We start from the raw sequence: 15,195 nt of genomic DNA, 5'->3' as shown, positions 1-15,195 counted from the left end.
ATTTAGTAGCAAATCGAGCTGCTAAGTTTCTTGGGGGTTTTTGTCAGTGAAGTTTATCTGCACTCTATTTTAATGAGACTGTTCTCTGAAAGTGTATGCTATTTCAAATCAAGATGTACATGCATATTTCTATGTATATGTGTGTGTGTAGATACAAAGAGCACATCCAGGCCATGGTCAAGATAAAGATCCTGCTCTGCAACTTACTGTATCATTATAAGCAATGTTTTCCATCCAATCTATTCTGTAGGATAAGGATCCGTAGAGTTAGTTGTCTTGCGTTGTCCAGGGATAGCAGATCATCATCAATGACACACTTCAGGACTGTGGACACTGTTGAGCCTTGAGCCCCAGGAACATAAAGTTATGCCTGTGCCATACCTTTTCCATCCAATCTATTGTGTGTGAGACCCTCTGCTCCCCACTAAGCAGATGATGAATCACATCGATTGGGCACATGTTCACCATCAAAGACAGGACTAGCTGGGACATGTTAGTGGAACATGTTAGCACCTAGGATCATGCAGTAGGTGAGACAGTGATCTCTAAATTGAATTTTATTTTTTGAAACTGGAGGTAAAAAAAAAAAAAAAAAAAATCAGTGCTGTTGACTATCTGAATGTATTGACAGGGACACTCTCCTGATGCTTCACAGATTTTTGCTTTCAACTAAAGTGGTTGCAGTCCTGTAACAGGTTCCAGTTAGCTGCATCTGATTCTTTGCTCCCTGAATAATAAGAGCTCCAGCAAGCCAGACCTCCTCTGCTGAGTGCCTGGTTCAGAACCACCTTCCTGTGCATCTGCCACTAGTTCAACAGCCTGTTTACTTTCTTCTTTCAAAAAGGGATCCCTTCTTTTTGCACAAGTGCACAATTATTCTACTCTGTGCCTCAAGAGAAAGCTGGAAGAGGTTCAATCAGCTGTTACTGCTAATACTCTAGAGCCTCCTGATTGTCTCTTTTTTTAATTTCCTCCCTTCATGACTTCACTATACTGTTTTTTCAAAGAAAGCAAACAGGATGGATTGGACCCATCATATGTGGGCTGTTCTATTTGTGTCTCCTACCTTGTGTTGTTGGATGGGAACCAAAGGACTTCACTCAGCCTATGAACTGTTCTTTTCAGAGTCTGTAAACCAGAGCAGAATCCAAAGCACTACATGATCCATGCAGAAAATACTCTTTTAGTGTGATGTGCAGAACAACTACAGTATTTCCTTCCCTGCACTGACACTGTCCCTCCACACACCCCTGTGCCCAATGTTTCACTTTGCCATGGAATATTGTGCACACTTCTGTGTGACTCATAAGGGAAAAACACAGGTTTTCTGGGAGATTTAAGGAATGTATGTGAAATGGATCTAAAATATTACAGAGGTAGCTCTACATACTTTAATGACGGTTTCTCTGGCTATTTGTTCACTGCTATAATCATGTGAACCAGAAGCTTCATCAGGTGGTAAGCTTGGTCACATTCATGATTCAGTGGCCTGATTCATAGGAGGTAAACCTGGTGATGAAATTCTCAAGTTAGAGTAGTATGAGAGACTAGGGGAGCAAGAAGGAAATTTCACAAAATTCAGTCTAGCATAAATTGGTCCATGCTAACAGAATAAAACAAAAACATAAAAACCAAAACAAAACAGAAAACTGGGAAAAAATTGAAAAGACAATGACATATGAATTTGTGGGTGCAGTTCATCTGATCAAAATGAAGATGTTTAAAATAAGTCAAATGTTTTGCATGCTAAAAGTGGTCATTCTTCTGAATTAAGAGGGGAATTTGACAGTGTCTAGTTCAGATGTCAATGAGCACCTGTTAAGTATTTAAAGTGGAGGTAAATTAAATGAGATGAACACCACCACTAAAGACTTGTTATTTTCTACTTGAAACTGGTCATCCAATGTTAAGCCATCTTGAGCATTTTTTTAAACAGAAAATTTTTATTACTGACCTAGTTTAGGAATCTCAACCTACCTGTTGTTTGGGAACTGGCTGGAGACCAAAGGGAAGAACTCTGCTGAGCATGTTCTTCACCAGTCACACGTTCTTCCATCATGCTCATCCCAGTACGTTGCACCAGGCAAGTTGGAGATGAGAGGCTGGGAGATGCTAATATGAGGCTATTTGTAACCTAGCTAATATTATTTCAGTCCATTGGTATAGAGAAAATTACTATTTCTTTACATTTGTGGCAGTAAAATGTGGACTGAGGGAACCATCCCTGTGCTTTCCCCATGCCATGCCAGTAAGATCCACTGTACAGAAAACTGAAGAGAGTGAAACCATGGAAATAGGTTCTGTAAGAAAGCATGTTCTCAGTAGACCTGGGCAGTGGAGAATCCTAACGAGAGGTGCACGGGTGGAAAACCAGCTTCAGTGAAAAATGATTCTTTTTTATACCGAACTTAGTTCTGAAAAGTACTAAGGCATACAGCTTACATCAAAACCCCTTGATCTGATGTTTCAGCAGTCCTGGCAGCTCTGACAGCTGCACTTGAATCCATCTAATCAGTGAAAGCTATAACTTATTCTGGGGAGCATGTCGGCCAGGTCAGTTGAACCCAGGAACTGCACAGAACTTCTGAACTTCAGATGAACCTTTCCCAAGAACTTGGTGGCAGATGAAGTCAGCAATGGAAATTAATGAAAAAGAACATCAATAAAAAAATCTTGAAACATTTAGTTGAACACTGAGTGTATGAGACACAAATTCAAAAAGCATGGTTCAAAAATAGATATGTGATTTCAACTGTGGTAATGTCACTAACTGTGTGCACGACAAATGTCATCTGACAGAAGGCTACCTGAAGTTAGATCACTTAGCTAAACCAAAAATCAGGCACTTCTTGAAGAGAAATCAATACAAATTAGGTTAATACTGCCAACTCACATTACAAGGGAGCACTGAGTTTTATGTTCCATAGTTCCATAGCATATTAAATTATAAACGTAAGAACACAGGATGACACTAACAACCCCTATGTCCCATCTACCATGGTGACTAGTACAAGATGCTTAGAGAAAGAACAGAAGAAATAAGATAACTCCCAGTACGCAGTGAACCTTACTGGTGCAGAAGGCTAAGGAAGTCTTTTAGGAAATACCTGAACCAGAGATTTCATTCAAACAACTTCATTTAATAGCCATCAAGGGATCTATGAAACATCTTCTTTTTGAACTTAATATGATTCTGCTCCTATTTTAGGCTCCATTTGTGTTTTGGACTCCAAAACTATTTATGCAAAAAGTTTCACAAGTCAACTACATGTAAAAAAATTACTGCCTTCAGCTTGTTTCAAAATCATTGCTTAACAATTTCATTGGAACCCTCTAATTCTGTATTAGCAAGAACAGTTAATGATTGTTTCCTAGGCATGTTCTCTGTAAAAATGTTTAATGTTTCAAGTGTTTAGAGGTCTTTATCATTAAAAAAATTGTTATTTCTTGATAGATTAAATTTATATTTTTTATATATAAATTTTTACTTATGCTTGTATTTTATTGTTTTTATTTTTACATCTTACTTTAAGATGAAATATCTTAATACACATTACCTTCCTGTATGGTAGAATACCACTATTGCTGTCCTTTCCTGCACCTTCTGCAGTTCAGCTATGTCATATGTGAGGTGGAAGACCAGGAAAAGACACAAAATTAAAGATAAGGGGTGCTTTATAGATTTATATAGAAGTATATTTTTACCTGTATGTTCTATCACTTTCCTAATAATTCCCAATAGGAATTGCTTTTGAGCAACTTCTAAGCACTAAATTCAAGTTTTCAGAGGAAACCTCATTTCCACAAGGACTGCTCACAATGATTCCTAGATTTCTTTTCTGAATAAAAAAAATCACTAGAACCCACTCTACACATAGTTATGGCTATTTTTTGTAATTGTGCAGTTCCTGGCATTGATCAACATAACATTTCATCTGACAATTTATCATGCAGTTACACAGAATTGCGATAACCTTCTCCACCTGTTTTCAGTCAGCTTTAATTTTGATTATCCTGGATAATTTTATATTATTTTTGCACTTTGGCACATCACTTTTGTGAATAATTTGTGAATGTGTTGAACTGCCCAGATTCTAGCACATCTAGCACACACAATCCTTCTGAAATTATTTTTGTAACTGCTCTGTGATACGAAAACTCATGAAGTCTTCTCAACTTTTATTTCTGATGTTTTAGCCAGGTTTTTCCCTAGAGAGATCTCCGTCTTTGCACATCAGCTTAATTTCTTTGGTGATTTTGTCTTGCAGGACCATACTGAAAGCTTTTTAAAGACCCAAGGCATACCACGTTGACCAGACACTCATTACAACATCCTCATTGACTTCTCCAAAGAATTAAAGTAGATTTGCAAGAGATTATTTTAATCAATCAAATCAGTGCTAAACCTCCTTTAATTCTATTCTCCATCATAATTTCCAGTTATTTCCTTAGTGCAGTAGTCAGTCTTACTGGTCTGTTGTTACTTGGAGCTGTCTACAAAATTTGGCATCACAGTTGCTACCTTCCATTCCCCTGGCATTGTTATTAACTAAATAAATAAGCTTATCAGTTAGAAGTGCAGCAAATTTGTAACTGTTGGAGGAATTCTTGAGGAAATTATAGGAAATTCAGATACCAATTCACAACGGGACAATCCTGGCCCAGCAGTAAATGTGTTTACTTTTACAGAAAGTAAAATTTCACTTATTGACCATATCTAGGGCTATGAGAAATCACTTCAAGAAATCTGAGGTGTTTTAAAGCCCCAATTAAATGAGTAGCTTTATCCCATCATTCAGTTTGCATGCTTTCAATAAACCGGCACAAAGAAATTTCAGTGTTAATCCATGTTGCTCTTAGTATTATTTTTTTGTATATATTATGCCAAGAAGCAAAAGCTAAAGCCTTCCAAACTTTCAGTGATAGAATGTTCCTGTGATGGAAGAATTTAACCGAAGAGGACAAAGTAAATGACCAGATGCGTCAGACAACACAAAGTGATGCCAGTATTCAAACACCAGCAATGCCTCTGTATAGACAACACAGGGAAACAGCTATAACCATACTGAGGGTTACTAAACGCACAAACCACACTCAGCTGAGGACATCACCTGAGGTGAACATAGTTGGAGGCTGACACTACCAGAGGGAAGTGCCATACAAGCTTGTCTTGTTGTTGCCCTTCCTTGGGCATCTGTTTATTGCCACTGAGGGTTTCTTTTCTCCCCATGCACCACACCTCCGTTCCCCCAAGGATTATCACTCTTTTGCAGATGTTGGGCATGGGTTATGTCTTTTTGGAGATAGCTATCCTCTGGCCACAGCAGCCAGTGATTACTATGTATTAGCCTCATGCAGACTTAGTAGTGGAGTAGCCATCCACACGCTGGGGTTTCCATAGGTGCTCCAAGTCCTCACAAAGCTTCAGAGTCCAGATGGACCTTTTACCTGAGCTATTATGGGCTTTTCTACACTCTTACATACCCAGGCAAAGCCCCAGGCGCAATACAGGCCTTAAATGGATTTGAGTCTTATTCCCTTAACTTAGTCTTTTTTCTTCCTACCGCCCCCCAGCATATTGAATTTTTAAACAATAGATGACGTTTTTTGGCGGTGGAAAGAAAAACCTAAAAACTTGATTCTTATTTTGACCGTAGCATCATGAACAGTAATAAATTTGTCAGCACTGGAATCTGTCCTCAACTTGGCCACAGACTTTTAGCATAACCCAGTTTCTAAGTTCTTGTTGTAAATAAATTGATTTGGTTCACTGAGCATTAAGCATTTCCATACTGAGCTAAATTCTAATTATCCTTTATAATGTAAGTACTCCATTTATTTTGGGAGACAATGGTACGTAACTTAGCAAAAGGGCAGCAAAATTATTGCAATATTAATAAAAATGCATCACAACAGTTGTGGAATAAACTATTAGGCTTTAAATCAGAGAAGTAATTACAAGCCTATTATCCAATATGGCTACAGCTGCTCTGTGTATTTATACACACAATTGCTTGCACATATACACCGGAAGGATTAGAATGAAATAAAACCCATGAAAGAAAGTATTTTTTCAGGGAGTTAGGGTAAAGGCAAAGGTTTCCTTTCCATACCAAGAAAAAAACGGAATCAAACAGCTGTTCAGTTGTTTTGGATTCTTCTTCTTGCTTGACAATGATTAAAGATGTTAAGAGCACCAAAATGACATGTCAGGATAATAAATGAGGTTTCCTTTGCGACCAGTATCTGTCATCAGAATTTCTATTTCTCTCCGCAGTATTTCTCTACTTATCAGAAATTCCTCCTTCCAATAAAGATTACGTTATACTTGCTTTTTTGCATAAATATTTTTCTTTTTCCTCCCTTGAATATTGATATCTTTTTCATCATAAAACTCTGGAAATCCAAAGAGGGAAATGATGAACATGATCAGCAATAAGGGATCTCAAATGTCCATTTTAACAGAGTGAAAATTCAAAGCCCAAGTGGGTAAAATGTCCATGTTTTTTTAGGAAATCACTACTGATACGGCTTGAAATCCTTGTCGGTCTGGCAGCCAGTTTCCTGCATTTCTGTTGTGGCTACACGCAAACATTTTTACCACACTTCACTTCTCCAATACGATACTCAATTGCATTCTAGCGTCATTCACAAGTTATGTTTTGAAATGCCGCTTATTTACTGCTCATGTTGAATTTTGGTACAGGGTAGTTTCTGTGGACACAGGAGGATTTTTTAGCCACTCTAATCTGCTTTCAGAGGAAGTTAAAAAGCACTAAACTTCCTTGAGGAGTAAAGTTTTTATGTTCCCATCAGGAGTCAGGAGAGGGCAAAAGATGAAAAGAGCCTGTACGTTGAGCGGCAGTTCGTGGGATGGAGGCATCACCACCCTGTGCTTTAGGAAGTGATGCAACATATATGTCTGGAATAACAAACCACATGATGTCCACAGGCAGAAAGAGCCCAGGGAGGAGGAACGCCTCCACTTACCACAGCCCCGCTGCTCCTGACAGCACCACGTTATCATGTCCAGAGCTGCGGCTCCCAGGCAGTTTGCTCCTCTCTGTGCCTAGACAATCAAAGTAGCTAAGCTTTGAAAATAGTTTGTAGGACAAAAGGAGAGTGTCCTAGGGTCCTGCCCTGACAAAAAAACCATGTTATAATTGACACCATGAGCCCAGTTTGAAGATGAGACGAACCCCCTTGGTGTGAGCAACAGAAACAACATAGCAATAGGTGATGGTGCAGAGGTGGTTTGTTAAGGGGATAGCTGCACAGATGGAGGGCACGGGGGAGAGAGCCAGGCATCAGGATGTGACAGAAAGGGCATATACAGGCAGTTGGCCGATGAGCCACCTTGCATTTGTGCATTGGTACCACGTCAATGCCAGCATCACTAACCTGGTTTGTACACAGCAGCCCCCACTGCTATGACTCATCCAGGTCATGGCCAGAATCTCCAACCAGCCAAAATACTGCAGAGAAAACAGCTCCTTCAACTTGACTATTGTTTCCTCCTCCAACCTTATTTTAGTTAAAACTGCCTTTTCATATGCAACCTCAGTGTGGTTTCCCTGGGCTATTCTTTCCGTTCATCTCATCCTACTTCTTTGTTTATAGGTTCTTCTGCTTCTTTATCCAGACAGGAAAGCAAAGGTTAAAAAGAGAATAACAATTCAAGTAGGAACTGATGCAAGGTCCAGCGTTTCAGGAAAAAACCAAACCAGAATATTGAGAGAGCAACAACAGAAAGACCCAAGTAAGCACGGAGATGTCACAGTGTGGGACAGAACTGACAGCTGCCACCTTGTTTCTTCCCTGGCTGGTGGAGACTTGCTGTTTGCTTGTCAGGCCGCTCAGTGCTCCAGGTAGGAGGGCAGGATAATATGGCAGCTCAATGATTTGCGCCTTTCCTGGTAAACATGGAAAAAAGGTGTAGGAGTCCAGTTTCTCCATCTTTGTCCATTGATATGATTCTATGGCGCGGGGGAGAACTCAGAAGGGCCTTAAATCAACAAGGAGAAGGATGCTTTTGATGGCAACTGAGGCAGCTAACCGCCAGAACATCATTTTATGGGAGACATTTGTTTGGACTGCCTAAGTTTGAGATGAGTAAGTAAATATTCTATTTCAGCGTTGCCTATCACATACTAGGTACTCGATTACATTTTGTTGAGAGTTTTAAATTATTGTGCATTACTTCACAACTGGAAAGGGGTGCTGACAACATGCTGGAAGACAGTTAACAGGTCAGCTGAGATATGCTGACTTGGTTACAAGTCAATTACTGAGCCTTAACTTAAAAAACACAGCTTGGGTTTTGTTCAGTTTCTCAGGACCATCACGGAACCAGGATGAGTAACTGCATTGTTTATCTGCAAGCCTTCAAGTGCTTATCAACACATACACATTAAATGGGTAGCTGATCTTCTTCCAAATCCTGAAAACCCATATTGACACTGAGTCTTCCAAGATGCCATGACCCTGAAATTTAGTGAAACATATGTACCTGGCTCGATTCATCCTTGTGCAAAACTCTAACTGGCTTCTGCTGTTGAGGCCCGTTAGACTGTGGCAGTGTCTTAGCGAGCACTTACGCAGCAGTTAGCACAACAGTTCTGTGGGATACAGCAGGAACACCCGACGACACAGTTTTCTCTGGAACAAGTCTCAAGATATCGTTGTCGTAACACTGCAACACATACATGAATTTGAGAACCCAGCTGAAAGCCTCTAAGCTGTTCTATTCTGTGCTACCAGGAGCGTAGCCATTATCCTTCCTCATCTATCTGTATATGGAACATGCCAGAGCATTTTTTATTATCTGAAACATTCAGAGTCTGAGCTTCTAGCGAGTGCTTTTGACAATTTGAAGTTTTTCTCTTTCGCTTAGTTCCTGTAAGCAATGAGTAATTCTCCCTTGCATGATAAACTCCATTGTCCCCTAAAATTACTCTCCTGTGCAGAAACCACGTCAAAGCAGTAATCTAATGTCGAAAACATCTCTGGCTCAAGAAACTAGAGCAAACAAGAGAGAGGAGAAAAAAAAACAACCCCGAACCAGAAAAAGGAAGACACCTTCCTCAGCAAATTGGAGAATTTCTTCCTACAGAGTGCATGACAAGTAACTCCTTTGTGAATGCTAAATCCTCTCAGAAAATGTTTTGGAGTAATATTGTGGAAGTCTTTTGCTTTTAACATTGGAGACAATATAATGAAATGTCCCTGGATTAAAAAATACAATTTAAGAAATATTGCAAATGATGAATTAGTGCTCATAAATCACCCCCCTCTCCCTCAGTGGCTACTAGCAAAGGTCAGCCCTCTCACAGCTCTTGTGCCCAGCCGCAGACCTTGGCTGAGCAGGGCAGGAGTGTGTGGTGATGCTCTCAAGGCAGACACGGTCCAGGGGGTTTCTCCAGACAGGGCCTGCTTGGCAGCCAAGAGAATTTTGTATCTCACTTTTCCTTTCCTCTCTACATGGATGAATAGTTTTCTCATAATAATTTACCACAGACCAAAAAGCTTTCCTGGGTATACTGTCAGTTTCGTAACTTTTACCTGAACCACAGCTTACCTTTTAAAGAGGCAGATGAAGATTTGCTCAAGAACAGACAGATTTAAGATCCAAGTGATCTGAAGGAGTCCAGTGATGGACACTCAATCAAAGGTCTGGGTGAGTAATTTCTAGGTGTTAATTCTCTGCCTTACTGTCGCAGCACTCTCCAAACCATCAAGCGGCAACAAGGTCTTTTACCATCTCATACCAGCACACTCTTCACACCAGTCCCTTCACTGCTCCCTCACCATCTCACCCCATCCAGGGCATATGTTCTCTCTCTTCTCTCTGCTTCCTCCTCTCTCACCTTCTCTTCCTCAGCTGCTCTCCCTTCACTGGCTCCCAACCACTCAACTTAACCAGCCACAGCTGCACCCTATCCACACCGGCCAACCCGCCGCCCCTGAAGCCAACCCACAGCAGCATACCATCAATGCCAATCAACCCAGCTTCACTCCTCCATACCTTACTACAGATCTAGTCTGAAATAGATACCATTTTGTTTTCTCCAGTAATTTTGGACCATCTTTTGACTACTAAATAGAACTCCCAAAATTGTATTTTGTCACTGTAAAGGGTCCCAACTCTCATACCAGTCTTGCAGCTTTTTTTAATGCTTTGTAGCTTCTCTGATGCTTTGTAACTTCTCAACATCCCTTTTTGAACTGTAAGAATTTGAATGAGTCTTAGAAAAGTTGAAAGCGTCATTTACCCACTCCCATTTGGTATTTCCAGTCTTATAATAAAAAGTTGTTGTTAATTAGCAATTAATTAAATTAAATTCCTTTGTAGAGACTCCTTTGATTATGACAGCCTCTTTAGTATCACCAGCTGGAGCAATGCAGGTCTCCGTGTCCTCTGGACTCTCATTTGGGGAGTGCCGCCCCACACCTAGCTATGTGCAGCCCAAGGGAATAACCTGACAGGGGACAGAAGCTGTAGTGATGGTGAACCTGGTTTTGAAGAGGGTGACCAAACAGCAGTACCCAACGCTCCAGCTGGCCAGGCCTTCAGGTACTTTTACAGGTGAATGATTTCGTTCTCCTGAATTTACTTCAGGTTGCTATTACTCACAAGTCACTTTTTCATTAAATGGCTCCAATTTATCACTGAATAATAAACAATCAAATTAATTAAACTAGCCTTACCTCTTCCATAGGAAAAAATGATGCCATTTTCCAAAGTGAGAAGTCTATATAGCACAGACAAAGCCTGGCACTTAGCAGTATTCAGTGTTTATTTTCCTGCGATCTTGCAGCACTGCTGTCCTCCTGGTACCTCTGGCCCTGGCTTTGTTGTGTTCTGAAGAAATCCTGCATCTCTAGAAGGGCAGGGTAAGCTTATATCCTCTTGTCATACCAGAATTTGCACATTTTAGCTAATAGGAGATGATTTATAAGAGTATGGCCAGTAGCTTTTCATGTAAAGAAGGTATGCTTTCTTGGCTGCCCCCAGACTTTCTGTTCTTTGACCCAGACTCTTCACTTGCTTAGGAACTAGTATCCTGACTTAGGACCTCTTGATCCAGGATCTCCACTGCTGCTTATTTGAATAGTATCAGCAGCTCTGTGAGCACATAAGCATCCCACTTCTTGCAGTTACACTAGTTTAGATTTTGTATACGCTTTCCTCACAGGTGGAGGAAACCCAGCTCTTTTCCTGCCTGGAAATGTAAGATTTATGTAGTGAATTCTGTCCAGGAACCCATACTACTTGGTTCACAACTGTAGGCCAGTGGAGAAAGCAACATTCCTAAACACTTCCAGGTTTCTAAGAGTGGGAGGGAGGAAAATGTAGGTTTCTGGTCAACCAGACTAACACTGAGTGCTGAGCAGGTCTCCCTGCCTCACTGGCTGCATTGATGTACACCTTGAGTATTGCTGGTTACATCAGGCTATGTGTGGATGCATTCAACAGCAGACAGTAAGGCAGCATGTGGTAGTAAAACTTCAAAATGGAAAACAGGCCTAATCAGAGAATTGTCTTCTTGCTTTAGTTCTTGCTTTAGGAATAATTTTTTTTGGTTGGTGTCTTTTTTTTTTTTGGTTTGGTTTTTTTTTTTTTTTATAGAGTAACATGGGTTTGAGGTTTGCAGTAATTAATACTATTGAAAGCGAACAGTAAGCAGTGATAATACAAGGTATTTTTTCCCAAGGGCCTACTAAATAAGATTTATGTTTACAGTAATTCATGAAAGGCAAATAGTATTTATACATGGCAATGGAGGAATTTCAGTAGAATAGAAAACCTATTTTTTTTCTTAGGACAGAAAACACAGATATAGATAGAATCACAGAACAAAGAAAGTTGGGTCCCTTAAATTCTCCCCATGTATCATACATTCCAGCCCCTGACCCTCTTGATGGCTCTTTTCTGACCTCTCTTCAGCTTGCTAATCTCTTTCTCATAGGAGTAAATATACTTAAAACAATTATATGAAACAACAGTTCCTGACAGCAAATGATGCACTGGAGGTGGAATCCATAGGATCCAAATAGAAGTTCATGGCTGAGATCACCATCTGGAATCCATAATAGTCACTGAAGACTATGTCTTCTCAGCTGGTGTCCTTCTAAAGTAGCTATTACCATATGTTAGATGACTTTGCATCCTAGAACGCTTCACTGAATATAAAGAAGCCAAGGATGAAGGGCTCAGATGGAGGAACCAACACTGTCGATATCTGAGGGTAGATGACAGGAACCTTCCCCCAGTGACTGCATTTCCATCTTTGCTGGGAAGCAAACACAAGGTGCACAGTTTTGCATTGGAAGCCCTGTAGGCAGCAGCCCCAGTACTTCAGTTATTAATCTTTTACCACTAGATGCACAGAAACTGTTAACCCCGCTTTGCTCTAAGTGGGATGGAGAATGACACAAATGTGGTCTCCTTGCAACCCGTTAATTCACATCTAACTTCAAGTAGCACATTTAAGTTTCCCTAACAAACAGTTTCCGGAAGAAACCCCTCCTGCTTCTCTTTAGGAAGTGGTAATGCCCCAACTGCTGCGTTACAAACATTCCATTCTCAGGGAGACCCTGTGAAGTTACTGAAGGCAATAGGAGTGACCTAATAAAATTAACAAAATCAGCACATCACATTTTATGTGCATTAAGGCTGAATGACTTGTGCTGCTTGAATCCCTACAGGCCGTTTTGTAAAGCTATGATCACCTTATGATCACTGTGTTAACAATAACTAATGCATTTAATTTTCTATGTTATTTTAAATAAAATAAATCCCTTAAAGTGACTTGAAAAAAGTTCCTCTTCACAGTTTCTCTTTTTTATTTTCCATATAAATGACCTTGCAAAGAGTCCCACATAACTGCTCAGTAGGTTGCAGCAAGCAGCTGCTTTCTCTGCTTGGCCAGTGGAATTTTTCCTTTGAGAGCGATTCATGACACGGCTGAGCAAGCCAAGAACTAGCCAAGTGGGACAGCTGGAATTAGCTTCTGTGCAGCTGGTTCTTTGTACCTTCTTTTTCACTAGGCAATAGCTGTTTCCATGGAGCTTGGTGGACTCAGCTCTAGCTTGTAAAGTACATCTCCCATGGGAGGTGCCTGTGGCTCTCCATTGGCTCTAGTGGGAGCTCAGGTTAGGTGTGCTGGAGAAAGTAATTCCAAAGATGCTGGAAGCTAAAAGTCACATCAAACTTACAATTCACATGCCTGTGGATTAAGACTCCCTTGACTGACTTGCATTTGACCATCCGCAGCCATACCTCACCTAAGAAACATGGCAGCGGCCTTGGGGACACTGTAGCATTTTCCCTTCCACGGCTGGCCACCACATCTTTATGTGTCTGGCTCACTGATTACTATAAGGAACCCTACTAGATGACCTCTCCTCCACCACAGAACCAGGGACATAAGGGTTTCATGTGCTGGAAGGAAGAAATTACTTAAGTAGGCTCTGGAAGCCTAGAAAAGGAAGCTTAACTGGGGATATGAGCTAAATATATGTATAGAAAGACCCTTGGTACTGCTGTGGAGAACATACATCTGAAGGAGTTAAACTGAGAGGAAGAACTTGAAGTTCACCTGATGTTACATTTTCCTCGCCTCCTCTCCTATGAAACCATGCACGTTTCTCCCTGCAGCCAGGACCTCTTCCTTCAGCAGGCTGATGTGCCTTCTGGAAAAGGCTTCTTCCTTGCAGCACATGACTGCTGGCTGAGAAGAGGTAGGGGGTTTCTAGATGGCTTTCTTTGAACTTGAGAGAAAGTCACAGTCATTGCACTGATTTTTTCCCCCCCATTGCATGGCAAGAATCGCGGCAGGCAGGATGAAAAGTGGAAGCAGGAAAGGTGTTACCAGCAGGGAAAGGTCTTTCTTTGCTTTGAAAATGGAGATGCTCAGTACATTTGCAGGTAGGAAGGACTGTCTCCTTTTCACATCCAACTGACCGATCCCTAGGATACTGCAGAGCCCTTCAAGTTTTTCTGAAGGGCCGGAGATGCCACAGCCAGCCACCTAACTCTGATTTTCACATCGTTTTGCATGACAGATGTTTTTGTGGAAATAAAGGAAAAAGCTTCTGTTTGAACAACTCCATCCAGGTCCACTGAAATCACTACGGCTGTCCTTTCGGTGTCTGCTCCTTTCCATTTTTTCTCATTAGATGTTACCTCCTTAGTTTTAGACCACAATGGCTTCTGCTGCTGTGTGCCTTTACACACTAGCAGCACTGCAGTGTTAATGGGGAAAGCCGGTTTCCACCCTGTGGGACTAGGTGTGCTGCAAGTTTACACAACCTGTTACCGTTACACATGGAAGGAAGAAATAGCTTATTTTTGGCCCAGGTTAAGGGGACAGCCAGTGGTGGTGGTTCCATTTCTACAAGACACTTAAGTGCATTTTGACCTGTTTGCCATCTCGATTCTCTTTTTTTCCATCCTAAAAGAAATACTGATGTCATTCTGTATCTCTAGCTTTGGACATTAAACAGAGGCAAGAATTTTATGTCATTTAGTCTTGAATGTTCTCCGAATTAGCCTTAGTTCCTCCTACAATGCTCTGCTCCGTCTCACTGTAACAGTGAGACTCCCTGATTGTGCTACTTCTGCTACCACAAATATTGCTGAGATGGTGTCAAAATCTATTGGGAAAGGTGGGAAAGAAGAAGAGCTCCTCCACAAGCAGGGAATATAGAAATATAAAATTATATAGGAAACTGGCTGAATTAAGGGACTTAGCCGTTGTAGGAAAAAAACTTAGGTATTCTTGAGAAAGAGAAACTTCTAATGTTGACTTGATATTTTGCCTTTCCATAGCTTAAACTTCTGTTTCAAGAATGTTGAGAGGGTATTTGTGCCTCAGGTGGTGGGTTGGCTGAAACACTGCTCTGAGTCCAGCATGTTTTAATGGAATACCATGCTGATGGCTGCACCCCTCCTCCCCAGCAGGACGAGGTGTGCTCCTGGCTGCATCATGGCAGGTTGTTCAAAGAGCTCTGGAAGGAAGACCACCGCTTCTTCCTACATTGCTGCTGGGCTTGCCATGCTTCAGTCCAGCCCATCTGGGGAAGGTTGGGCTTTGGAGCTGAACAGATGTGATGATGAAAGAGAAGTAGATGGGGTAGCTCTGAATGCAACACCCTGAGCAGACTGACTGCCGTGCCTAGCACAATGACAGC

This window comes from Falco cherrug, chromosome 2, assembly GCF_023634085.1.
Source record: "Falco cherrug isolate bFalChe1 chromosome 2, bFalChe1.pri, whole genome shotgun sequence".
NCBI classification, from domain to species: Eukaryota; Metazoa; Chordata; class Aves; order Falconiformes; family Falconidae; genus Falco; species Falco cherrug.
The sequence above is the reverse complement of the archived record's forward strand: the minus strand, read 5'-3'. Positions refer to the sequence as shown.